Genomic DNA, 27149 nt, shown 5'->3' on the forward strand with positions numbered 1-27149 from the left:
AAATATTAACAGTAGTGCAATAGTTGACAATACAAGCTATAAATTTGATTTTTACAAAATAGTATATATTAATTACATAAAATTAAAACACGCTTAAGAGTCCAAATTTGCAAGCAATAGCATATGATATTTGTCCAATCTTCTCTTCAGCTTAGCTAGTTTAATCCAAAATGCAATGTAGACCTATGCCCACTACCAAAACTAAAATTAAAATAAAATTAGTAGTTAGAAGATAATAAGAAATAAATAATTAGTATAGAAAACATTATTATATGTGTAAACACACTTAATTTAATAATTTTATTTAACAGTAGTATTATCTTTGGTTTTCGATTCATAGTCATCTTCATCTTCATCTTCCTCTTTTTCTCCAAGAGCTGAATTCCCATAACTAAAAAAGCTCGATGAGCCTCCTACGATGGAAAAGACTAATAATAGTTAGAGGATAAACAAGTTACCTAATGTAAAGCCTTTTGCACGTAACCAATCTTCGTAACATGTAAGAACCTCAATTGTCTTTACCCCCAAGGAAGCTCTCCATGGATTTATCAATTTTTTACTCATACTAAAAGCAGATTTGGAAGGAATAGTAGAGATATAGGGATGGTTAAAATATCACGAGCCATGCATGCAAGGTTTGGATAACAAACTTAGCTTTTATTCCAATAGCCTAATGCATCACATTTTTCCATGACATTAGAATTCTTCTCCTCTAAGTAGAGCTCCAGTTCATTCCTCTAACTGTCTACTTTTCTCTTGTTACTCGAGAACATTTTACACTCCATCATTTCATTCATTTGATCACCATAACAACTTACGTTATTAGAAATATTGGTTGTCCACGAGCCATGTGCAACTCCTTTATATTCGTCAAACAAATCAAACAATGTAATTCTAATACGTGAAACCATCTCACTAGCATATGTTACCCCATACAACTTTGCAAAGCAATATTCTACCCTCTCTAACTTAAAACGAGGATCTAAAACAGCAGCACATGAAAGAAGAATATTATATGCAGACCAATACTTATCAAACTTTACTTGCATATCCTTACCCATGGAACACAAGTAACCCAAAGGTCCTTCTGCAACCTCAATTAACTTCTTATGTACCCTCCACACACCGTCAAAAAATAGATTTGCAGTGGGATTCTTGGAAGCTGAAAATGTATTAGTTACATCATTGAAAATATTCAAGAAAACATGCAACTCAACAACTCTATCCCACTCATCTTTTGTGAGAATAAAGCTTTTCAGATGTTTATCTCGACTAACTACATGACCAATGACATCTTTAAAATATATAAACCGATAAAGCATCAAAAAACTTAAATTCCACCTTATCCAATTATCTCCAAGGACAATTTTTTCTTTGTAGATAATTTTGAGAGAAGAAATCATGCAATCGTTATAAGATGCATTGTCCATGGTGAAACTATATACCTTATGATCAATTTTCCATTCACTCAAACATAATGCAATCTCATCAGCAAGAGACACTCCGTCAAATGGGGTTGTTAAGGCCCCAAACTTAATTATTCTCTTCTGCAATTTCCAATTAATAGCAACCCAATGAGCTGTTATGCACATGTATTCATCTTGAGTATGCTCACTTCTCCAATTATCTGTTGTGAAACATATTCTGCCAGAAGCCTTTTGCAAATCATCCATAATAACTTGTTTCTCATCATTATAATATATATTTGAAAATATCTCTCCTCATGGTGCGCCTACTAATATTATTGAATTGGGGGCACATAACTGAGATCATATACCTAAATCCAGGTCCTTCACAAGTAGTAAAAGAATGAGCACCTGCAACAACATAAATCCCAATAGCTCTACGAACCTCGTAAAAATTAATACTAGGATTTTTCAATGACAAGTTGCTACTACCATCCATTGAGTGTAGGGTTTCGTAGTGACCCACACTACGCGGAATGAAACCCGCCAAGACCCACCCCCATAATAAATGCAATTAACAAGAAAAACATAATTAGAAGCATAATAAAGGATAAAAGATTATACCTTTGACGCGTGCTTTGCTCAACTATGAGCTCTTACTTGAACCTCGAAAATACGAGGCCTCCGACGGGATCGTACCCTCGAACCCGACCCGAGCGTCCTAAGCCTCGAAGGTTAGTCGAGGCCCGGACAAATATAAACTTGGAGTTTTACGAATTTCAAGGTATACTCAACAATGGAGTTGCCTTTACTTTTCCACTCAAGTGTTGTTCTCAAAATCCCAACCAAGTGGGTATTTATAGAGAATGGGAACTTGAATCCCATTTCATGATCAATGTGGGATCATGTGAAAAAGCATTAATTTATTTAATTCTAAATTAAATAATTAATTAAATGCAATCACAATGCAACAAGTGTCAAGGAGAGAAAGAGGGTTAGGTGAGGACCATGAATAGGAGGAGGGGGACCATTGCCTTGCTCCCCAAGGCTTTGCCCAAGCCTTAGTCCACACCCCTCAAAAAACCGGCATCAAGGGGTTCTTGGGCTGCTGCCAGCTAGCACGCCAGCTAGCACTGCCAACCAGCCCAGCCAGCCAGCACAAGGCAGTAAGCATCAGCCCAACCAGCCATGCGCGCTGCATGCTGCTGTGCTGGGTGATGTTTATGATGATGCTTGCTAGGCGTTGGGCGCTGCTAGCAAGTGCTGGCCCCTTGCCTCTCTCGCCATCGCACACGCACACACAAGGCCCCTCATACTTCCCAGCATGCGTGCTGCTAGCGAGCCACGCATGCTGGGCATCACCTCGCCAGCCACACGCACAAGCATGCGAAGCTTGGTGCTGTGATGCTGCGATGGCTTGCGATGGCCCTAGGCATAAGCACACGCACACGCACACACACGCAAGTGCCTAGCACTGCGATGGTGCTATGATGCGTACAACGATGGTGCGACAGGCCTAGGCACAAGCACACGCACACATGCACAGGCCCAGCCATGCGATAACGTTGTGCTTGTGCTGTGATGGTGCGATGGGCTGCGATAGTGCCTAGGCACCCAAGCACACATGTTGTGGTGCTGTGCCATGCGAAGGCACGCACACACCCACATGGTGCTTTGATAGGCAGCCTTATGCGCCTAGCATGTATGGCGCGCCTAGCACACACATGGTGCACCTAGCTTGCGATGGGCTAGCCTAGCCTAGCACTTTACATGGCTAGGCCAATGTGATGCTACGGCTATGGTCGTACTTGTTTCTTGTGATTTTGCGACGCTCGGTCTCGACGCCATAGGCTCGATATCCGACGTCTATATTCGTAAAACTCCGTCGACTCATTAAATACTTTGGATTAATTCGTTGTCTCAGATCGGTTGTTTGATTGGGTTCGACCCGAAGGGTTCAGTTAAGATTAAGTTGTAATATTAATTATACCTTAATATTATTGATCGGAAGCGGCCTCCTTCTAGGCATTCTGATCACTTGACCTTACTGAAGAATTAGCTCTGTAATAATTTTGAACCCTCTATCAGAATAATACACTTGTTGGAAGGACACCATTCCTTTCAATCTCCCACTTGTCCTTCCAGACAAGTGTGCATACAGTGTATAACCCATTTCCTATGTCGCTTAATGTCTCTTCGTGAACTATAAGGTAAGATTCATCGTCGTCCTTATTACGTTCAGAAGTGTTTCTCAATCTCCGAGTTCGACTGTCAATAAGATGATGATTTCTAAAATCCATCTGAGCACGACCATGCATTTTCACAGTCTCACTCTTCGAGCGGCCTTGTAAACAACAAAGATATGTTCCCTAGTGTTAATAGGGGGACATTCCCAGTCTTGCATTGTAAGTTTCTCTTACTAAGAGGACCTAATCTCCTAAGTGTTCTCGTTATAATCCCAAGTTACAACAGACGTTAGGCGACATCAAACAGACTAGTACTCAAACAAGAAAACTTCACAATACTCATGGTCGAGGAAACGAGTTCCGATAGCTATAATGAGAATTGTACTTATGACAATTTTTAAATCTCTTAAAGTACTCTCATAGGACAATCTAGTGCAGTTCCAAACTGGCATCTATGCAAATGATTTATGACAATCATGTCCTTGCAGCACAAGAAACGGTGTTGTAAATCATACTACACACTAATCTCTGGTGGTCATCAATCGTCTATCATTTAGATGACCTCGATTAGGGATAATTTTCGATTTAAATATTCAATGTTCACTTAACAGGGGATTATCTTTATCCAAGACATGGTCTTAATACCCAGTTTTGAATATTTCCATAAATCGAATGAACTCATTATTTAATTCTAAACCACAATTAAATAGTAATGGAGTGAATGATAATTTTGCACAGAAATAATTACTCCATAAATGAATGGTTTCAATACAGTGTCTTACATTTAAACAACCAGTTTAATTAAAACACATGTACAGGGAATTTCAAAGCCAATCTCTAATGTGCTTGATTCTCATTGCCTCAATGTGCTTGTTGTATTTCACTTGAGGCAAAGGTTTAGTTAAAGGATCGGCCACATTATCATTCGTGCCGATTTTGCAAATTCTGATTTCAACTTCAGATTTCCATTCCCTTATCATGTGAAATCGCCTTTGGACATGTTTGACCTTCTGGTGCTCTCTTGGCTCTTTGGCCTGAGCGATAGCTCCATTGTTGTCACAGTAGAGATCTATCGGACCCTTGATGGAGGGTACTACACCAAGTTCACCGATGAACTTGCGAATCCAAACAGCCTCCTTAGCAGCTTCTGAAGCAGCCAAGTATTTGGCTTCAGTTGTAGAGTCTGCAGTGGTGCTCTACTTGGAACTCTTCCAGCTAAACGCTCCTCCATTCAGATAGAATATGTACCCTCACTTTGACTTGAAGTCGTCTCTGTCAGTCTGGAAGCTAGCGTCGGTGTAACCTTCAACAACAAGGTCTTTATGGCCACCATAAACCAGGAATTTATCCTTGTTCCTTTTCAGGTACTTTAGGATATTCTTGGCCGCAGTCCAATGCGCCTCTCCTGGGTTTGATTGGTATCGGCTTGTAGCACTCAAGGCATACGATACATCTGGCCTGGTACATATCATGACATACGTGATCGACTTAATTAGCGAATCATATGGAATCTGATCCATTCTCTCTCGCTTAACAGGTGTCGGTGGACACTGTTTCTTGCTGATAGTTACGCCATGGAACATGGGTAGATGCCCTCCCTTGGCATTCTCCATGTTGAATCCTGCTAGTACTTTATCAATGTAAGTACTCTGGCTCAATCCAACCATCAACTTAGATCTATCCCTGTAGATCTTGATGTCCAATATGTACTGTGCCTCTCCTAAGTCCTTCATTGAAAAGCACTTACCCAACCAGCCCTTTACGGACTCCAGTAATTTTGTGCTGTTTCCAATGAGCAGTATGTCATCGACATATAGGACAAGGAATACGATGTGACTCCCACTGACCTTCTTGTATACACAAGATTCATCTGGATTCTTGATAAAACCAAACTTGCTTATAGCTTCATCAAATCGCAGATTCCAACTCTTGCTGGCTTGCTTTAGTCCATAAATTGACTTCTTAAGCTTGCAAACCTTTCCAGCGTTGCTCAGATCGACAAAACCTTCTGGCTGTGTCATATACACAGTTTCTTCCAAAATCCCATTTAGGAAGGCGGTTTTGTCAGCCATTTGCCATATTTCATAATCGTAATATGCAGCAATCGCTAGAATAATCCGGACAGACTTTAGCATTGCAAACGGTGAAAAGGTTTCATCATAGTCAATCCCGTGGACTTGTCTATAACCTTTTGCCACCAGTCTAGCCTTGTATATCGATACATTTCCATTCTTGTCTGTCTTCAATTTGAAGATCCATTTGCAACCAATGGGTGTGTAACCCTTGGGCAAATTCACCAAGTCCCAGACTTGGTTTTCAGACATGGAGTCCATCTCGGATTTCATGTCTTCTTGCCATTTAGCAGAGTCGAGGCTCGTCATAGCTTGCTTGTATGTTGCTGGCTCATCTCCATCCATAACTAGGATGTCTTGATCATCGGTTAAGACAATACCAAGGTATCTGTTTGGTTAAGATCTTTGCCGTTGCGACCTACGAAGGGTAATAGGTTTAGCATTTACATTGTCTGTTTGATTCTGACCAATATTCTCAGGTGCTTCCAAAGCACTTAGATTGTTAGTTTTATCAGGTTGACATTGTTGCTCGTCCTCTCGAACTTTGTCAAGTTCGATTTTCCTCCCACTTGTCATTTTGGAAAGGTGTTCCTTCTCCAAAAAGACATCATCACGAGCAACAAACACTTTGTTATCGAATTTATTGTAGAAGTAATACCCTTTGGTTTCTTTTGGATATCCCACAAAGAAACACTTATCCGATTTGGGGTGAAGTTTGTCCGAAATTAATCTCTTAACATATGCTTCGCATCCCCGAATCTTGAGAAAAGACAACCTAGGAGGTTTCTTAGTCCTTAATTCATTTGAAGTCTTTTCTACAGCTTTTGACGGGGCTCGGTTCAGTGTTAGTGTCGCGGTTTGTAGCGCATATCCCAAGAAAGAGATAGGAAGTTCACTAAGACCCGTCATTGATCGAACCATGTCTAACAAGGTTCGATTCCTCCGTTCGGATACTCCGTTCCATTAAGGAGTTCCGGGAGGTGTCAACTCTGAAAGAATACCATTTTCTTTCAAGTGATCGTCGAATTCATGGCTCAAATATTCGCCACCTCGATCCGATCGAAATGCTTTAATTTTCTTGCCAAGTTGATTTTCAACTTCTTTCTGAAATTCTTTGAATTTCTCAAAAGATTCAGATTTATTCGACATTAAGTAGATATAGCCATATCTACTAATGTTTATTAACGGAGTTGAATTCTTAGATGTCTTAGTTATTGGTATCATCTTTTGTCTAATCATATGTAAAACATGCAATTTCCATTGAACATATATTTGCAAGACAATTTTGAAACAACTATTGTCAAAATCATACATGCAAAATAACTAGGTGTCCAACACCATAGATCATAGTATGGTCAAAAGCATGATGAAATACTAGAATTTGTTTAATTACATGTCATAGACAAAATAGTGCATGCAAGCACGACCGAAAAACTATCTTCGTCGTCTACTTGTCATTCCACCAACACTTGATAAGCTTCTCACTTGGTCCCTGAAAAGGCAACATAAAGTGAGTCATTTTTGGTATCTAATACCTATGATAAGCTTAATTCACAAGTGTTAAGGAAGATACCTGAGGCGGATTCTCCATTCCTCTCCTCCTCTTCCCAAAAGAGCTTGCATTCTCTCTTACAGTGGCCTTGCCCACCACAATAGAAGCAACGCATCTTTGCCTTGACCTTCTTGAACTCCCTTCTCCTTGATCTTAAGGGCCTCTCGGTCATTTCATATGCGGTGGCTCGGCTGAGTAGTTGCACCACCTGCATTAAGGAGCGTGTCTCCTTTCCTGCAACTATATGCACTCTAAGTTCATCATAGCCCGAGTGGAGCGAAGCAAGCAAGATATGCCCCGCCATATCATCCTCCAATGAGATTCTGAGAAGCTGCATGTGTTTGAAGAGCCTAGTTATTCCAAGCACATGAGGTCGGAGGAGCATGCCTGGTCTCAATTTGGCATTGTAGACCTTGGTCCAAAGCCGACGTCTTTCCTTAGCAAGACATCCCACGTTTGGTGGCTTTATCTTCATGTTTGAGAGTGACCTAGTCAAGTCAAACACGAGTCCATCAAAGTTGCCATTGTCACTCTTGGTGACTCTTACATTGACAACGTCCTCAAGTGTCTTTAGGAACATGTCCGGAAGGTAGGAGGAAAGGGTTTCCTTCCAATCTTCCGGGATGGAATTTGCCATGAGTCGTGAGACCCTTTTGCAATTGGAAGACCATTCTTCATGAGCCTCATCGGTCATGATCCCTTTGGAAAAGAAGCTTGGAATGGGAGTATCGAGAGTGTACTCCAAGGAACAATTCCGGAGAGTTTTCTTGAGTTCCTCCTCCCATTCCTTGAAGTTGACCAAGTTTAAGTAAACGACCAACTTTTCGGGGAGTTCCGGGCATATTTGGTTGTTGTTTGAGTTACTTGCAGACATTGTACTACAATTGAAAGAATTTGAAATGAAAAACCATTCATAAATCAATAAGTTGAAATTTAAAAGTGTTCATGCATATTTTCAATCTTATTGAGTATTTTATCCACGCATTGATAAATTTGTCCCTTTTGGGCGAGAATAAAATGATTTCGAGATCTTAAAGATCAAGAAATGGTTAAGCATGCTTTGGCTTGTCTTAATCATTAAATATCTTAAGGTAAGAAATCCAATTGCTAATAGCTCTAAGCTACTCTCGGTTTGATAAAATGTCGCATCTAATGCATTCCTGAAATTTTATCTCTTTTGCCACGACATCTAAGGACTCCTTACTGATATCGTTGAGTTTAACCAAGACAACTTGTATACCTAGTATACCTTACGTTCCTAGGGAAGTAGTGATGCCTCGCTTTGGCGTAGCCCATCACATACGCGCATTAGTTCGGCAAGTGTTGTTCTTGGAACGACAAATTTTAGCTCAATATTATTAAGGGACCTAGGGTTTCTATGTTGGTTTGATTTAAGTGAACTTTACTAATCGTCGCAACATATGAAATCCTAGAAATGCATCTAACATTTATATATAAAGCATAAATTGATGCATTTGGCAACTAGCATGACCCCTTGAAATCTTCAATTTCCATTGGTCTTCATCTTGGCTCGTCTTCATCGAAACGCCGTCTTGAGACATTTGGCCAAAATAAAATAACTAGCTAGTACGACTAAGATTAATCTAAAGTACAAAAATACTTAACGGTTCACAGACTGTATTTAGATTTACAAAAATACATAAGAGAACGCAGTCCGTATTTTCTATCCTAGTCGGGTCCCACTAGTTGCCATTTTCAATAACTTGTTTTGAAAACAATCTTTCATTCACCCATTCACTTTTTGTGAATGGCCCATGCATTTTACGAAATACACAATTAAACACGCAAAACTAGTAACTAACTTAGGTGGTTAATCCGATTAACGCGCCTAATTAAAACTAGTCAAAGTTGTTTAATACATTATTTCCAAAAGCAAATTGCTCAAGTAATCAACTAAGCTCCCACTAAATTCCGCATCCATACTTAATTAATCCGATTAATTAAGTCGGCATAACCCACAATTTGTCAAAATCAAAATTTTGCAAAAGCCAGAAAAATCGAGGTCTAACCTCGTAAAAAACTAATTACACAAATTAATTAAAACGGCAAAATTTTCGTAAAATTACATAGCTCAAAATCAAGCAAACTAGCCCACACAAGTGCTTGGTAGGTGCGCATCATGGCTGCTAGGCAGACCATGTGTTGCGCTTGCTGTACTATGTGCCAGCATCCATGCCCAGCGTAGCATGCTGCGCCAGCCAGCACTAGCAGCTTACTACGCATGCTACACAGGATGGCTAGGTGGTGCCAAGCAGCGTGTGGCAGGCTGGCTGGGGCTTGCTGCCTCGTTGCCTAGCAGCATGCACAAGCAACTCTAGCAGCCTAGCCACACACCTAGCATTACGACAGCACGCAACTCCCATGCCAAACAGCAACCCCTCAAGGCACACCCCTGTGCGCACCATAGGAAGCCACATGTGGGCTGCTAGACAGCCCGGCTAGCCTTGGTGGCGCTTGGGTGTTTTTGCCTCGATTTGCGTGTCATTTCTCGGGATTTTAATCCTAATTTACGTGTGACATAAAATTAATCTAAATTTATTTTGAAACAATTTTAGGTCTTTCTTTATGCTTAAAATTAAAATAGCTATGTCCATAATTAATTTAGTCAATATGCAAATTAATAATGGATTTGACAATAGGGAGTTGGAAAAATAAATTAACCATTTAAAGATAAAAATTTTCCAACTTTTATACTTGTGTAAAATATCAAGATTACATCTTCCAATATGAAGATTAATCGAAATTTTACTCACAAGTATTTGAACTTTATGGATTTTAATCAACCAAAATGAAAAATCCAAACTTTGTTTAATATGGAATTTTGGGTTAGAGTTCCAATCATTTAAACTTTTAAAGATTAGAACTCTAACATACTTGGGAACTTAAAATTACACATTCACATCAAACATTCACACATTAATGCCATTTATTTGCATAATTGTGACAAAACAAGTTTGTGTGAAAAATAGCATATCAACTCAAGCACTAATTATAACTCCATAATCATGCTCAAGGATAATTAAAATAGCAGTAGATTAGGGATGCAATAATGCATTTAATCTAACCTTGTAATGCTTGCATTAATCAAGGCTTAAAAAGATTTAAAATTTTCGTTGAAAAACAAAAAAACCCCAAAAACTTGGGTTTTTGGTTCAAATTTGGCTTATGGACAGTCCTCATAGAGAGTTGAATCTGTTTCAGAATGTTAATTCCACCCAAAAATCACTAATTTTGAGCCAAAATCTGGGTTCGACAACAAAATCGATAAAAATACGAGTTTTAAAATTAATTAAAACGAGCTTCTAATCTAATTAGAAAATCAAAACTAGAATTAAAATCTTACTTTAAAACACCTTAATTAATCAATAATTGCAAAAATTAAAAGGAGCGTGGCTCCGATACCGCTGTAGGGTTTCGTAGTGACCCACACTACGCGGAATGAAACCCGCCAAGACCCGCCCCCATAATAAATGCAATTAACAAGCAAAACATAATAAAGGATAAAAGATTATACCATTGACGCGTGCTTTGCTCAACTATGAGCTCTTACTTGAACCTCAAAAACATGAGGCCTCCGACGGGATCACACCCTCGAACCCGACCCGAGCGTCCTAAGCCTCGAAGGTTAGTCGAGGCCCGGACAAATATAAACTTGGATTTTTACAAATTTCGGGGTATACTGAACAATGGAGTTGCCTTTACTTTTCCACTCAAGTGTTGTTCTCAAAATCCCAATCAAGTGGGTGTTTATAGATAATGGGAACTTGAATCCCATTTCATGATCAATGTGGGATCATGTGCAAAAGCATTAATTTATTTAATTCTAAATTAAATAATTAATTAAATGCAATCACAATGCAACAAATGACAAGGGGAGAGAGAGGGTTAGGTGAGGACCATGAATAGGGGGGGGGGGGGGGGCGGGACCATTTCCTTGCTCCCCAAGGCTTTGCCCAAGCCTTGGTCCCCACCCCTCACTTAACCGACATCAAGGGGCTGCTGGGCTGTTGCCAGCTAGCACGCCAGCTAGCACTGCCAGCATCAGCCCAGCCAGCCATGCGCGCTGCATGCTGCTGTGCTGGGTGATGTCTACGATGCTGCTTGCTAAGCGCTGCTAGCAAGTGCTGGCCCCTTGCCTCTCTCGCCATCGCACACGCACACGCAAGGCCCCTCGCACTTCCTAACATTTGGCTGCTAGCGATCCACGCATGCTGGGCATCGCCTCGCCAGCCACAACCACAAGCATGCGAAGCTTGGTGCTGTGATGCTGCGATGGCCCTAGTCATAAGCACACGCACACGCAAGTGCCCAGCACTACGATGGTGCTATGATGCGTGCAGCGATGGTATGACAGGCCTAGGCACAAGCACACGCACACACAGACAGGCCCAGCCACGCGATAGCGCTGTGCTTGTGCTGCGATGGTGCGATGAGCTGCGATAGTGCCTAGGCACCCAAGCACGCATGCTGTGGTGTTGTGCCATGCGAAGGCACGCACACAAGCACATGGTGCTGCGATAGGCAGCCTAGTGCGCCTAGCATGTATGGCGCGCCTAGCACACCATGGCGCGCCTAGCACACCATGGCGCGCCTAGCACACCATGGCGCGCCTAGCACATCATGGTGCGCCTAGCACACAAATGGTGCACCTAGGCTTGCGATGGGCTAGCCTAGCCTAGAACTTCGCATGGCTAGGCCAATGTGATGCTACGACTATGCTCGTGATTTTGCGACGCTCGGTCTCGACGCCCTAGGCTCGATATCCGACGTCTATATTCGTAAAACTCCGTCGACTCATTAAATCCTTCGGATTAATTCGTCGTCTCGGATCGGTTGTTCGATTGGGTTCGACCCGAAGGGTTCAGTTAAGATTAAGCTGTAATATTAATTATACATTAATATTACAGACCGGAAGCGGCCTCCACCTAGGCATTCCGATCACTTGACCTTACTGAAGAATTAGCTCTAGAATAATTCTGAACCCTCTATCAGAATAATACACTTGTTGGAAGGACACCATTCCTTTCATTGAGGAGTAAAATAAAGCAAGTCTTTAGTAATTTTAACTTTGAAATCTAAGAGAGAAGATATAAAAAAGGTATAAAAGCAACAAAAATCATCCTAAATTAACGCCATTTGAGTGCCATGAATGGCTCTCATCAAACTCCCCCAAGCTAAACTTTTGCTCGTCCTCGAGCAAAAACAAAAGCAAGTAGGGGAAGATGAGACTTATTCAAATAAAGAAAAAGGAGAGAAAGTGGACAAGAATATAGACTAACTCACTTACGTAGGAATCACGGTCACCTTTTAGTTAGTGACAAGCCATTTAAACCTCTAGATCGTCCTAGAGGACGAGTAATGATCTCGTAAGGGTTTCCCAAGTGCTTAACCCATAACTCTCAAAATAAAATGAGGCAAGGCATAAGAACGAAATTGAAACCAAAAAGGAAAAAGAACACAAATGCTTTTGAAATGGACTTTTGCAAATGACCAAATACAAATGAATGCACAACTTCCTAAACAAATAAGGGGATGCACGTTCCAATTAAGATATTCGGGGTTGATTGAAACATAAAACATGCTAAGCATAGAGAACTAATAAGACACAATTTACCTTCATCCCAAACAATCTTACTGCGTTCTCCCTACTAGTTTCAAATCCACCTCTAGTGAGCATCTCAATGATTCCTCGAAGGAATCGAAAAAGAAGAGATTTTAGGGCTACTTGACATCTTGACTATGTAAATAACTCCATAAGCTTGACTCCCATCTCCCTCCACCGACTTATGACTCAACCACAAAGGTTAAAAGATCTTTAAAGGGTTGTAACGTATGGGAAAAAAGGGAAAATGTAGGCTAAAATTTGAAATTTGGTGGTATACCTAAAATGTGAAGCAAAGGGTGATCAATCTGGCCTTAACATCATATTCAAGCAATCACCAAACAAAAATACCAACCCTAAGCTTATTCAAAGCAAAAATCACGAACAAATATACAAAAAGCGTAAGAACGCTTCCCCCCAAGATTAAATGAAGCATGTCCTCAATGCTCTAAACTAGGGAGATCACACCTATATCAAAATATTTTTCTGCATTTCATTTTTCTCTTTTTTTTCATTTTCAAAGCGTTTTTTTTTTTTTTTTTTGGTAAATAGAGATTTTATTACCAAAGAATAGGAAGATACAACTTACGAAAGCTAAGCTTCAACAAACACCCAAGACACCACAAGACAAAACAACAGGCCAAACCACCCTAAACAGTTCTAGATCCCAGTTTAGCCACTTCTAGGAAGGGTTCTAATAAGCCAGGATCAAACAAAAAGACCCTAAGGCAAGTATAAAAAAGATCTATCATTGCTATTACATCTGCAAGCTACTACAAATATTACATCTCTAAACATAACAACAGCAGGCTTGTAGCTTCCTATAAATATCATAGCATTCCTTTGAAGCCAAATATTGTAAAGACATTCAGCAAAACACATAGCAACTATTTTGTTTCTTGTAGTAGGATTCCTGCAACACTTTGCAATCCATTGCTGTTCTACAAAGAAACCAAGAATAGGGCTTGAGAACCCAAGAGTCTGCAAAACAGCTGACCAGATCTCTTTAGAATACTAACAATAAAAAAACAAGTGCTCAACAGTTTCATCATTCTCAGAGCAAAAAAAGCAACCAGGATCACAAGAGATTTTCCAAGACAAAAGCCTATCTTTAGTAACCAACCTGTTCAACAAAGCTAACCAGGTAATAAAGATACTCTTTAGGGAAGCCTGGTTATTACAAATAATTCTCTTCCAAGGCATTCTAGGGCCTTGAGGCCTAATTTTACTGTAAAGCTTCCTGATCTTCATTATTCCATTAACAGTAATATTAGCCCAGCCACCAACATTATTTACCATGTCTCTGTAGGAAAGGATTTTCTTTAAAATCTAAGTAGATTTTTTAGGAATAGAAGCAGTCCACAGATCTTTATTAGCAAAATAGTAAATGTGCACCCACTTCACCCATAGATTATCAGACTTATAAGCCAAGTCTCAAAGAATCTTAGCAATAGCTGCCTTATTCCAGTTCCAAGAGAGGTGATGCTCCAACCTCCACAAGACTTAGGCAAGCAAAAAAACTTCCAGGCAACAAGAGCTTTCTTGGAAGGGTTGTTCTTCCCAGTCTAGAGAAAGCAGCTAAATCTGGATTCCATTTTGCCTGAGAATCTTATTGGGCAGAATAAAAATTTGAGCCCAAAAAGCTTGAATGCCAAAGAGCACACTTTTAACCAACTGTAATCTTCCAGCATAAGAGAGATTCTTACCAGCCCAAGTATCAATTTTGCTGGTAACCCTTTCAATTAAAGGCCTACATTCAGAGATTATAAGCTTTTTGGAAGAAAGGGGAACACCAAGGTATCTGAAGGGCAAAGAACCATTTGCCATCCTAAGCATCAGCTGCAAAAATGATTGTTCATGCTCAGAAATGCCACCAAAATAAGCATCACTTTTGTCAAGGTTTGCAGACAACCCACATGCTGCAAAAAATTTCAGAAAAGCCAGGAAAAGAAGCTTGACAGACACCAGATCAGCCCCAGCAAATAATAACAAGTCATCTGCAAACATCAGATGAGTAATCCCAAGCTTTTCACATCTAGGGTGAAAATTGAAGTATTGATTACTAGTCATTTCCTGTAAACACCTAGACAAATACTCCTTACAGATAGCAAAAAGGAAAGGGGACATAGGATCACCTTGCCTTAAACCTTTCTTGGCCTGAAAAGGAGCTGGGGGGTAGCCATTAACCATAACTAAGAATGAGACAGAGGTTACACATCCCATGATCCAGGTAATAACCTTGTTAGGAAACCCCAATTCACTAAGAATAACCTCAAGAAACCCCTATTCAACAAAGTCATAGGCCTTCTTGAGATCAATTTTCAGCATACATCTGGGAGTGATAAATCTATGAGAATATCCTTTGATCAACTCTGTTGCAACCAATATATTATCCCCTATATGTTTGCCTGGAATAGATCCAGCCTAGCTATAACTTTTGCCAATCTAGCTGTAAAAACCTTAGAGGTCAGTTTATACACTAGAGTGCAGCAGGCTATAAGTCTATATTCTTTCACATAAGAAGGGTTCTGGACCTTTGGAACTAGGGTAATGGTAGTACAGTTCCATTTCCTAGCCAACACACCATGCTAAAAAAATTTCAGAACAGCTTTGTATACATCTGTTTTTATGTAACTCCAGGCATGCTTGAAGAAAACAACATTAAAACATCAATACCATGAGCTTTATCATTACCTATACCAGCAAGAGCATGGTTTATCTCACTATGAGTGATAGGAGCAGAGAGCAAGGTGACATCTTCAAAGTTAAGCTGCTTCCAAGCTCTCATAATACCAACATCCAAAGTAGGCAAGCTACTAGCATCAAACCCATGCAGATTCTGGTAAAAGCTAAGAATTTCAGCTTTTACCAAATCATGATCCTTAAGAAACATATCATCACTGGTATAAATAGAGTCAATTATGTTCTTATTATGCCTTTGCTTCAAAACAGAAAAGAAATAGTGAGAGTTAAAATCACGTAACTTAATCCAATCCATTCTAGACTTTTGTTTTAAGATAGTATCCATCCAATACTTCACTTTCTCATATCTGCAGCTTCCTGGTTCTAAAGTGAGGTATTAGTATGATCATCAGCCAGTTTACCCTGGGTTTCATGTAAATAAAGTCTAGAAGCTTCCAATCTATCAATTACCTTAAAAAAGTGCTTAGTATTAAGGCTTTTATGACCACTTTTGACAGATCTAAGCGTTTTCCAAACCTGTAGCATAGAGTTACCAGAGATTGGAATGTCCTAATGAGAACAGATAGTATCTTTAAACTCAGCATGAGAAGCTAAACAATTGAGAAAACAAAAAGGTCTGCCCTTCCCAGGGACAGAATGAGCAATATCCACCAAAACAGGACAGTGATCAGATGAAGAAGGAGGGAGATACAAAGCTTCAGCTTGACCTTAAGCTAGCAGCCAAGCCTCATTAATCAAACCTCTATCAATTCTAGTAGCAATTCTATCTATACCATGCCCTTTATTATTCTAGGAGTAAAAGGAACCCTTAATCTTGATTTACACAAGCTCCAAATCATGAACAAAATCTTGGAAATCCCTCACCTCATAGTCAGTAACTTGATTCCCATTAAGTCTGTCTTGAGCAGATAAAACAGAATTAAAGTCACCAATACAAAGCCAGGGGAGCTGAATATTACCTAGAGCTTTTTACACCAGTCCACATAGAAGCCCTATGTTGGATTGAATAAAGGTCAAACACAAAGGTGCAAGCAAACTGATGTTGTAAGTTTTTAGTAGTGATAACAGCATGAATAAATTGTTCAATAACATCAATGACATCAAAAGAGACAACATCTGGCTTCCATCCTACCTAAATTCTACCCTTAGGAGAAAAAGAGTAGTTATAGATCCATTTCCAAGCTCTACCAAATTTCTTTTGAACAGAAGCTTGATTATTTAGTTTCAAGAATAGCAAGAACATCAACTTACTGATCTCTAAGTAAATGCTTTACATCAGTTACTTCATTAAGTTCATTTACACCCCTAATATTCCAGGATGTATTAATCATGGCACTAGAGGTGGATTACCCTCACCCCTATAGGAATAGCTGCCATCTCATTAGCTATTAAAGCATTGTAAGCATTCACCCTAGTAACAACCTGCTGAGTTTGCCTAGTATTCTAAGTCTTAGTCTTCTTCCCAACCATTCTCCAGCCATAATCTTAATTCATACTTCTATGATCTGGGGCAGGAGTAGAGATAGGTGCTTCAGCAGGTCTAACAGTCTCCTGAGAAATAGCAGGCTGAGCCTTTAGAACCAACACTTGCTTTTGTTTCTGAACAACCTCCTTCGGAACAGGTTGAGTAACTTCCTTAGTTTGAGAAGCCTTGGTCTTAGGAGCAGAACAGTCATGGCAAACCTTATCACATTTCTTACAAAATGGGGGTGTCTACTCAAACTAAACTTTTAATTCAATAGTTTCACCAGTAGGGCTCTCAAACGAGACAGAAGTTTAGCTTTTGTTACATTAACCTCAACAAGGATTCTAGCAAAGGACACCCTAAGCTGCCTTGAGGTACACTCATCAGCACATATTGGAACCCCTAAGAGGCTACCAATTTTACTTAGGGTATCAATTCCCTAGTAGTTCAAAGGTAGGTTTGGAAACTTTAAGTATACAGGAATTGTTCTTAAAATCACTGAGTGAATTGAATTTATCACTCCAAGGCTTAACAATTGCAAGTTTACCAATGAACATATATGGACCAGAACACAACAAGGTATTTAGATTATCAGCAGAATGCAGATTAATAATGAAATATCTATCATCATGCTTGAATACATCAGGTTTAGCAAAATCACTCCAATTCTGAGCTATATATCTATGAACTGCAGCAATTATTTGGTAATAACCAACCACATAAAAAATTACAGCATTACACCAGTTCTTGTTACCCTCTTGAACATCAGCAACATCAAGTTTAGCAATAGGCTTACCTTCCTTAAAGATTAAAGTTATATAAGCCAGATTAGACCCTTTTGTAGCAAGCTTTCCTCTGAATAGAGCATCCCACCTGGAATCAAGGAAATAAAGAAAGAAAAGAAATGAAAGGGAAAAGAAAAAGAAAAGGATAAGAAAAAGAAAGGAAAAAAACAGGAAAGGAAGAACACAAAGATGCATGCAAAATCATATAAATCCCTATTGACAAACAAGTGCTCATTCGACTACAACGCCAATGATCCCAAACACCCTTATGGTGTTGATAGCAAACATCCTCGAACCATTCAACTTTTCCTAAACTAAGCAAACAAGAAAGAAGAATAAAGAAGTGAAAATAGAAAGATCTCACCAAGCGATCCAAGCTAGGCTGATAAAAGAAGCATAGAGAAGGTTACACCTCTATCTGGCTCCTAGAAGTGTAGCATGATCTACAAGGAAAGGCGAGAGAGAAAACAATCAAAACACTGTTTAGGAAAATCTTAGTAGGGTAGTTCTAGGAATTTGCTTAAGGTTTATAAGGTAATACCAATCAATCCTACGACATCGATCACAATAACCAAGAACAATAATAGAGTAATAAACGAATAAATTAAGCGATGAAATAAGAGTTAGAAAGACAATACTGAGTAAGGACGCACTCCTTGATTAGAATGGACATAGAATTCGTAAGTAACTTGCAAATATATTTTGTATTAATGTATGAATGTGCGTATGAGACCATTACAATGCTTTTCTTAGCTATTTATGCCTAGGGATTGCTAGGGTTTACATAGATATCAATATACTATTCAAAAGGCAAGATCCTTTTATTTTGTTCATCTTTCCTTGCGTGCCTTATGTATCTTTGGTATATCTTCCCATCTGATTAATTCTTTGATCCACTTGCCATACTTGTGCTAATCAAGCCGTTTTGAATTGATCTCTTGTTTATTAGGCTTGCTCTTGGATCTTTGGCTATGCCCTACGACTCTTGGGCTTCTTAGGAGTATGGGCCCAACAATTGGCCCTAATTTTTATGTTCATGGAGCTTGAAGATAGAAATTACCAAAAAGGTACCGTTGAAATATTTTTAAAATTGGATGTTTTCTAACGGTTAACAAAAATAAGAGTGGGGAATGGTTTTAAGGCAAGTGCCTTGGAATTCGCCACTGGCGGTTTGCTTTACTTAGGGTATTTATTGAATGTGTAGACTTCAATAAAATCACCTCACTCTTGTTGGGTTTCGTAGCGTCTAACGCTACGTGGAAGAGAACCCCCCCAAGACCCGCTTACTAATTAAAGCAACTAAATATTTAATCACATAATTAACAACATAAAAGAGAGAAAGAGAAAAGACATTCTTACCCTTGACGCGTGCTTTGCTCGATGCACGAGCTCTTACTTCAAGGCCCGAGCCTCGCAAGTGCGATGGCCTCCTACGGATTGCACCCTCGACCCGACTTGAACGGTGTTAGTCCCGAAGGTTAGTCGGGACTTGACCAATAAAAACTACAGTATTACGAAATTAACGTTTCCTCACTTTTCTAAGGAGATGCCTTTTTAGTTCCACTCAAGTGTTCTTCCGAAAACCCAAAATGGGTATTCATAGGGAATGGAGAGTTGATCTTCATTCTCCCATCAATGAGGGAGATTTGCACTTTCCTCTATTTTATTTTAATTAAAAACAAAATAAAATGTAATACAATCAACAAGCTACAAGTGGCACAAGGACGGAGAGAGAGTAAGTAAGGACCACCAAGGGGGGGACCAACTCACCTTGCTCCCCAAGCCAAGCATCATCCTATTTTGTCCCCTCCTTGACCGGCTCACCATGCCACATGGCTGGCTGCCAAGGCTGCCCAGCCAGCACGCCTATGCATGCGTGCGGCTAGCAAGCCACACATGCTAGCTGATGCCTATGCGCTGCTATGCGAGATACTGGGCTCCTGCTATGCGATGCCTAGCACGCATAGCGTGCTGCTGCTTGGTGCCCCTACGCTAGCAAGCACGCACAGCGTAACACTTGCATGCGGAGCACGTTGCTAGCATATGCGATGCTTCGTACGAGCGATGGGCTGGTTGCTTGGCCTAGAATGCTAGTAAGCATGCAACACTGCATGCTTGCGGGCTGTGCTGGCCCATGCCTAGCATGATGCGATGGCTAGCGCTGCTATGCAAGCATGCCTAGCCATGCATGCACATCCACACCACACACACGCATGCACGCATCTTGCGATGCATGTGCCATGCGATGTTCGTGTGCTAGGGGTTGCTAGGCACCCATGATTTACATGGGTTAGTGACCTCGCCTAGCCTAGCACTTGCATAGCTAAGCCTATGCAAGGCTACTGCTAGGCTTAAACTTGTCGCTTGTTTTATTTCACGTCTCGTCGAATTCTAAATTCGACTCACGCTCGGTCTCGACACTCTACGTTCGATATTCGACGTCTTTGTTCGTAACACTCTAATGACTCATCTAATCCGTTGGATTAATTCGTCGATTCAGATCGGTTATTCGATTGGGGTGCGACCCAAAACGTTCAGTCAAGATTAGGTCGTAAAATCAATTATGCATTAATATTACTAATCGGAAGCGACCTCCACCTAGGCATTCCAATCACTTGACCTCACTGAAGAATTAGCTTTCTAATAATTTTGGACCCTCTATCGGAATAATACACTTGTTGGAGGGACACCATTCCTTTCAATCTCCCACTTGTCCTTCCGAACAAGTGTGAAATTTAGTGTATAGCCCATATCCTATGTTGCTTAATGTCTCTTCATGAACTATAAGGTAGGATTCTTCGACATCCTTATTACGTTTAGAAATGTTTCTCGATTCCCGAGTTTGACTTTCAATAAGAAGATGATTTCTAGAATCCATCTGAGCACGACCATGCATTTTCACTGTCTCGATCTTCGAGAGACCTTGTAAACAATTAAGACATATTCCCTATTGTTAATAGGGGGACATTCCCTGTCTTGTACTGCATGCCTCCCTTAATAAGAGGACCTAGTTGCCAGGGTGTTGCCGTTATAATCCCCATTTACGGCAGACGTTTGACAACATCAAAACGACTAGTACTCAAACAATAGAACTTGTAATACTTGTTTAGGGTAAAAATCACCCTAGACACGTGGCCCAATGGCCTTGCAACACGTGGCAGCCAACCATAGGTCAACAGGGAGCCAATCCCCTATTGACACGTGTCCTTTGAACCCTAGATGGGGTACTGGTCTCCCCACTAAAAATAGTGGGTCAGACCTCATTTATTGGGCATCCAAAAAATATACAAACACGAATCCCGAGCAATATTAATTGCAGATCTTCCTGTATTAGCGAGGAGTATTTACTATTTCCGCACTTATTACCTCCTACACGTTACTGACTTGATCGTCGAAGGAGGAGCTCCCACCAACCGGAGTCTTCGTGGTTTTGCAGGTACAGGCGTCGGTTGCACATAATAGGAATTGTAACTCTCTCGTAGGACACATCAAAAACCCCCAAAACATTTGGCGCCATTTTTGGGGAGAGTACTTCCTAGATGGCTTCCAAAGCTGTACCAACGAATGAAGGCAAACGGCCTACGGTTGAGCCTCAGGTCCATGCGGACCAAGAAAGTGGTGACGATTACGAAATCGACACCTATATGGCCCCAGACGGGTCCTTTAGGACAAAACAAATCCGCTCCAAAGAAATAAAGGAGCGGGGTGGAAGTCAGGCTGCTCCAAGCAGCCCAAACGACAGGCAGACTGGGACAACCCAGGCGGCAGAAGGTACTGCTCCCGTCATGGGAGACGAACTCATGAAATTCATGACAAGTTTCAAGGGCGAGATCAAGAGCCTCTTAAACAAGTCCACAGGCCCTCATAAGGGTCAGCCGGCTAAGAAACTCCCGTCCTCCGGGAAGAAGGCGCTGAAAGATCGTGTGCTTACCCCTCACCCAAAATCAAAGGTGGCGGATGGGTCCACGATCGACGTCTCAAAGCTTTGTTTCCCTGAGACAGGGCAAAGGAAGCCCATCGGGCAAGTACAACCGGATGGGTCAAAGCAGACTTACTCTCATGCCCGGATGCTCATCCAGGAAAAGAGAAGTCTGCTTCAACGTCGACCTGCCCAGACAGCTTCCGAAATGCTTCCATAAAGTATTCGGAATTAGACAAAGGGAGTCAATCATGCGGTCCGTCCGCACGTTTTGGTCCCTAAATTATCCAGTCGGTACAATACGGGTCACCGTACATGCCGTATGGATCTCCATACATGCAGCCAGCCCTCTTCGGGGGTCAGGCTGCTTTACCTCGGGGAACAGCTAACAGCATTCTCCAGGGAAATTACCGGGGATGTGCAGCCGGCTAAGGTGAAAAACGTGTTGGTCGGTGCCTATGACGGTACCACCAACCCAAAAGATCACCTAATGGCCTATACCAACCTCATGTACTTACAGGGGTTGGATAATGTTGCCTGGTGTCGGTGCTTCCCGACTACATTGAAGGGAATAGCCCAACGATGGTTTGGCAACCTGCCAACCGGATGCATCAACAACTTCAGAACTTTGGCGTACTTGTTTACGTTGAACTTCTCAATGAACATCCCTGCCAAGAAAACGAGCCTTAATCTTGAGGCCATACAGCTGGGAGAGAAGGAAGGACTTAGGTCCTACGTTAGGCGGTTCAATCTGATGAGAATTCAGATTCAAGGGTGATAGGCTTATCGCGTACCTAACAAAAATAACCTAACTATTCCTTCTAACTGTGTAGTAGGGCAAGTAAGGATCGAATCCCAAGAGACTATGGTTCATTCAATTAATCAGACTCAATTAATCACTAAGCACGTGACCAATCAATAATGGATGATAATAATCAACTAATTTATTAAATAACACAATTAACTAGAGGAAATATTAATCAATAAACTAAAGCATCCAAGATCAAGCATCACCACGATTATGATTGATAAACTAATAAATCTACCCCCAATATATAAATCAATTGACAAGAAGAAAAGCAATCCCTAATAATAATACCAAAGGTCTCTTCCGAGTTATCAATGGCTTCCCAAATTAACTATCAAGCCTACTTCCGTGGAATCAAGCGAATAAGGGACATTAAACACCATGCCTAGATTCCTAATTATTCAATCATCTACTTCCGTGATGATCTTCAAACCCTTAATTGAAATAACCTAATCCCGTTAATACCCAACTTCCGTTGCAATAAGAACAAAGGGATGATAACAATACTAATTATCCCTAATCTAGTATTGGCATAAACACAATCAATTAAGCATGTCAATTGGGATTATTATTGGGGAATTTAAAGATCTACTTTATACATCAATCATAATCGGGCTTAGCAAGATCCCGGATTAAGGAAACTACTCACAAATCATAATTAAATCAAAAACAAGATCTAATAGAGAACACATAATTAAAGAACTATAAAATAAATAAAAGAGATGGAAAGTAAGAAATACCAAATACTTCAATTGATGATCTTGAATTCTTGAGGAACAATTAATAAAACTAGGATTAAAGATTGAAATTGCTTAAGAAAATAAAACTAGGGTTCTTGAGAGTTTTCTAGGGCTTAAGGAGAAAACTAATGAAAAACTAACTGTCTAAAAGTTAATTACAAAAGGGTATTTATACCCCCAAAAGATAATATTTCGGAAAAATAAGAAAATACGCGTTCTTGAGCTTTGCCCGGTCTGACCGGGCGGTTCTCGCCCGATCGGGCGGAGGAAGGCTGCGTAAAATACGACAGTTTTCCTTCTTTGCCCGGTCTGACCGGGCGAACCTCGCCCGGTCGGGCGCGCGTAACACGTTTCCAAAATTGCATCTCATAACTTGATTTCTTCATCGCCCGGTCTGACCGGGCGAAGCCTGCCCGATCGGGCGCGCGTTGCACCGTTCAGAATTGGGCTTCTTCCTGTGAACTCTTCATTGCCCGGTCTGCCCGGGCAAGCCATGCCCGGTCGGGCACTCCACATAAATTGCAGTTCTTGGCTATCAACTCTTCCGAATCTACTAAAAACACGTCCAATTGCCTAGAAACGCTTCATATTCCTGAAAAGCTTACTAAAACAATCGAATACACTAAAGAAGAGATTGTTAGCAAGAAATGGCTCCGTAGAGCTCAAAACCATATAAAATTACTAAGTAAAACCGGGGAAAACCATTGTATAAAACACGTATATCAAATTCCCCCAAGCTAAACCTTTGCTTGTCCCTAAGCAAAGCAATGAATAAATAAATCAATACTTCACCCCAAAAGCAATTCAAATCAATAAATACGATTAAAGGTAAACTCGACAGTTATGCATCAAAGTCAACCAATCAAATCCATCTGACTACTCATCCTGTCTGACAATAGTCAAATAGAGCAAACCACAAGAGCATATAGAATTCAAGACTAGTGTTCACACACTCAACTCTCATTTATGTGGCGAGTAAAAGATATACTCGATCGCTCTCCATCCAACTCCTTTAAATGTGAACAATGCCCTCCCAAACTCACGCACTCGTGTGTTTAAAGAAAACAAGCACTCAACCTAGCAGTCGACTCGAAATATATCAAATCATTCTTTGCATTGGAAAACAACTAATTTCACATTCACACAACTCTATGCACAAAGGTCAGAAGGTCTTCAAAGCTTGTAATGTAAGGCTAGGATAAAAGGTAGGAAATATTTGGGAAAATGTAAGAGTAAAGCTATGCTTAAGGGAGCCAAAATCCTAATAAATAAAACCAAGGTCAAAATGAATTAATGACCAAATCATCTCCAACACAACTCAACTCTACCAAAAATTCACCAAACATCCAATTATATTAAAAATTTCCAACACTTAAAATTTCACTCATATATACAAAATATAAAATTATAGAACTTGAGTGAACAAACAAACTTTGAACTCTCCTTTTTTTTTTCTTGAGCAGCCTTCAATTAGAACACTTGAACATTGAAACAATTTTTTCTTTTGCTCTTTCTTTTCCCTTTTTTTCATCTCACATTGGAATTTTTTCTTTGCACAATAAATTTTCAATTTTTTTTTCTTTTTTTCAATCCACAACAATAAGAACAAATAAGAAACTTCTCAAATCCACCCAAAATTGTGCAAATTACATGCACACTACAACTCCCTCGCCTCACTCACTATTAGCTCCCCCAAGCTAAGCTTGGGACTAGTAACCAATGGGGCTTAAATAGGCTTGTAATGTGGCAAAATAAACAATAAAAGGGCACAAGCAACAACATGGGTAGCAAGAAGGGAACAAATGTATCTAATATCGTCTGAAGGCCACCTAGAGGAACAAATGCCTTCGTCCTCCTCAATGTGCATATTAATGAGTCATGCAAACATTACTCAAAGTTATAAACCAATACTCAACTTCATTGACATACCAGGAACTAACACACATTCCTAACCAAATCAACTAGTCAAGCACTATATTCACAAGTAGTTGGGCAAAATTGACTCATGGTAAGACATCCAAGCAATCAAACATCAAATCATGGCTAACCTATCCACAATACTCGTCATCATATACCAAGAATTAAAACAATTTTCATGAATGGGGCACAGGGAAGCATGATTTATTATTCATTGGATCGTATTTTTTGTATGTTTTTTTTTTTTTTTTTTTTAAAAAAAAAACAACTAAAATAACTACACTAAAATAAAACAAGAAAGATAAGAGAGATAAGGAGAGAGAGAGTACCACATGTACGAAGCAACTCCCCCAAGCTAAATGCGGCAATGGCCTCATTGCAGCGTAAGGAGAGCATAGGAATCTCGACGGCTCCTCAAAAAGAATCGGGTTGCCTCCCGCAAGCGCTTGTTTAGAAGGTCATTAGCTTGACCGTATTCATCCTCATTGAGTTTGTGGTGAGGAAGAGAATGTGATATCTGACTTTTCTTCAATAGGATCTCCCGCTCGATAGTGCTTCACCCTTTGTCCATTGACTTTGAAGGTGCCCCCGGTGTTGTTCCATAATTCAATGGTGCCATAAGGATATGCTTTGTAGACCGTGAAAGGGCCCGACCATCTTGACCTGAGTTTCCCTGGAAATAGTTTCAACCTTGAATTGAATAGAAGGACTTGATCTCCTTCTTTGAATTCTCTTCTTATGAGGCCCTTGTCGTGCCACCTTTTTGTTTTCTCCTTATAAAGCTTTGAACTCTCATAGGCTTCGAGGCGGAGCTCATCTAGCTCATTCAACTGCAATAGCCTCTTCTCTCCCGCGGCCTTAGCGTCAAAGTTCAGGCTTTTGATGGCCCAAAATGCTCGATGTTCTAGCTCGACGGGTAAGTGACAAGCTTTTCCGTATACAAGTCTGTACGGGGTTGTACCTATTGGAGTTTTGTAAGCTGTTCGGTAAGCCCAAAGTGCATCATCAATTTTGTCAGCCCAATCCTTTCTCGTTCTTGCAACTGTTTTCTCTAGGATGGACTTTATCTCTCGATTTGATACCTCTACTTGGCCACTGGTTTGGGGGTGATAGCCAATTCCAAGTTTGTGCTGCACTCCATATTTCTTCAACATTGCTTCGAATCGGCTCTCCATGAAGTGTGTTCCCCTGTCACTAATCAACACACGTGGGATACCAAATCTATTGAAAATGTTTTTCTTGAAGAATTTACTTACCACACGGGCATCATTGCTTGGTGTAGCAATGGCCTCAACCCATTTTGACACGTAGTCAACGGCTACCAAAATGTATCGATTCCCCTTAGAGGAAGAGAAAGGGCCCATGAAATCTATCCCCCACACATCAAACAACTCGACCTCGAGTATGTTGTTGAGTGGCATTTCGTTCCTCTTGGAAATATTTCCCGTTCGTTGACAACGGTCACAGGCCTTGACATAGGAGTACACATCCTTAAACATAGTGGGCCAGTAAAATCCGCATTGTAGGATCTTTGCAGTTGTTTTCGAGGGGCCTGCATGTCCACCACAAGGTAAGTCATGGCAATGAGAAATTATATTGCTTACCTCACTTTCGGGAATGCACCGTCTGATCACTGCATCGGCACATAGTTTGTACAAGAAAGGGTCTTCCCAAAAGTGTCGGTGTGCCTCATAAAGGAATTTCTTCCTTTGTTGATAGGAGTAACCGTGAGGCATTGTACCTGTAGAAAGATAGTTAGCTAAATCAGCATACCAAGGAGATTCAACCTGTAAAAGAGCTAACAAACGCTCAACGGGAAAAGAGTCATCAAATGGGAGGTTATCCTCATCCTCCTCATCAAGGAGGAGGCGAGAGAGATGGTCTGCGACGACATTCTCTGTCCCCTTCGTATCTCTGATCTCTATATCATAATCCTGCAATTGGAGGATCCATCTAATCAACCGCGGCTTGGC

Source organism: Chenopodium quinoa, unplaced genomic scaffold, assembly GCF_001683475.1.
Source record: "Chenopodium quinoa cultivar QQ74 unplaced genomic scaffold, ASM168347v1, whole genome shotgun sequence".
Classification (NCBI taxonomy): domain Eukaryota; kingdom Viridiplantae; phylum Streptophyta; class Magnoliopsida; order Caryophyllales; family Amaranthaceae; genus Chenopodium; species Chenopodium quinoa.